The sequence below is a fragment of the Pinus tabuliformis genome, chromosome X (assembly GCF_031772625.1).
Source record: "Pinus tabuliformis cultivar Carrire ecotype Pingquan chromosome X, CPIR1, whole genome shotgun sequence".
Lineage (NCBI taxonomy): Eukaryota > Viridiplantae > Streptophyta > Pinopsida > Pinales > Pinaceae > Pinus > Pinus tabuliformis.
The window spans coordinates 1,525,764,225-1,525,766,229 of NC_142308.1; positions in this window are offsets into that span (position 1 = coordinate 1,525,764,225).

Genomic DNA, 2,005 nt, shown 5'->3' on the forward strand with positions numbered 1-2,005 from the left:
GTGCCTTGTGCGGATGCAGAGCTCTCATCAATTTGGGCAATGGCGTGTCTCATCACTTTTGTTGGTCGGGTGGTATGGGCACCAATAGCCGAGCTGCTCACTGGATACAACTCTCTCTATCACTGGATACAACAGATCACCTCTCTGGCTACTACATTTTCAGAGAGCAAAACTCTGTGGCTGATACATTATCCAAAATCGGATGCTCTGTTTCTCTGTTTTTTTCCGATGTTTTCTACTACGAAGTATTTGCCACAGATAACATTATCCAAAATTGGATGCTCTGTTTTTTCAGGATGTTTTCGACTACAAAATCCAAAATTGGATGCTCTGTTTTTTCCGGATGTTTTCTACTACAAAGTATTTGCTGGTGGGGTTCTCCGGAGTAATGGATTTTTCCAGATATGACTCCGCTGTCTGCTCCTACTCTTTGGGGTTTTCTGCTTCAGTGGGGCGAACAACATTGTATATGGCCATTGGATTTCTTTTCAGACTTGGGCTTATCCTTCCTAGTCCTTGGTGTTTGGTTTTCACCTTCCTAATCTATTTCATTTTCTGCTTGGTGTTTGGTTTTCACCTTCCTAATCTATTTCATTTTCTGTGCTGCTTCTAGTTTTTTTGAGGGCGGTCTTGGTTTTTTTTAATGTTATGTATTGTTTCCAGTTGACAATTATGTCTATTTCTGGGGAGTTGTTCTTGCTTGCCCTTGGTTTTGCTATATTGTTGGAGAGGGGCTGTAAATTCCTAAAAATCACATCTCTTTTTATATAAACGTAAAATTTTGGGGAAAAAAAAATATTATGTATATCAGTCACATGATAAATATAATACTATAGAAGTACTGAAATTCATGTTACTAAAACATTCTCTTAAATTAAATATAAAATATCACACAATTTCAAATCAAAAGACATTAAACTTGAATATCAAATAATTTTTCACAATTACGTGTGAAATGGTGAGATTACTGAATTTTCAAATTCATGTTACTAAAACATTCTCTTAAATTAAATATAAAATATCACACAATTTCAAATCAAAAGACATTAAACTTGAATATCAAATAATTTTTCACAATTACGTGTGAAATGGTGAGATTACTGAACTTTCATTTATAATAAGCAGAAAAATAAACATATTTAAAACATTAAACTTGAATATCAAATAAATTTTTATAATAAGAAGAAACATAAACATATTTAAGACATTAATCTTGAATATCAAATAAATTTTCACAATTACATGTGAAATGGTGAAATGGTGAGATTACTGAACTTTTATTTATAATAAGAAAAATAAACACATTGAATCAGATTGAATCACGCATTTTTGGAGCATTATGGAACAACGCTCAATTCAACATATTCCTCGTGCCAGAAATGTACACACTGACCTTCTCTCTAACCAAGGTTTTGCAATGGAGCGGGGTTCTTGGTCTCTGAAGGTTTCAGACGATGAATTTTCCTATCTTATTTAGGACTTCGTCATCCCGGGAATGTGATCGTTCTCTTTCATTATCTGGTTCACATGCTTTGCTCTTTGGTCCCTTTCTTCATATTGGTCTATGATAGCAGCTGTCCTAGCTTTTGTTCTGTACAGCTTTTGAGTTTTTGTTCTGATCTTTCTGGGGATCCTATGATCTGTATAGCTTTTGTTTTTGTTCTGATCTGTTCGGGGATCCTATGACTGTCAATTTTGATCTATATGCACTAATATGTCAGCAAGGTGTCTGTCCCTTGCCATATCTTATGATCTTTATATTGCCATATCTTATGATCTTTATATTGTCTTAATATAAATCTATGAAGATTTTTCTTTCTGACAAAATAGTGAACTTTTATGTATATTAAAAAGAAAAAAAAATAATAATAAAATTAAATTTTAAATAGCAAATAAATTATCATAATTGCAGTGAAATTTTATGTATATTAAAAGAAAAAAAATAATAAAATTAAATTTAAATAGCAAATAAATTATCATAATTGCATAAGATGTTGAAGAAAAC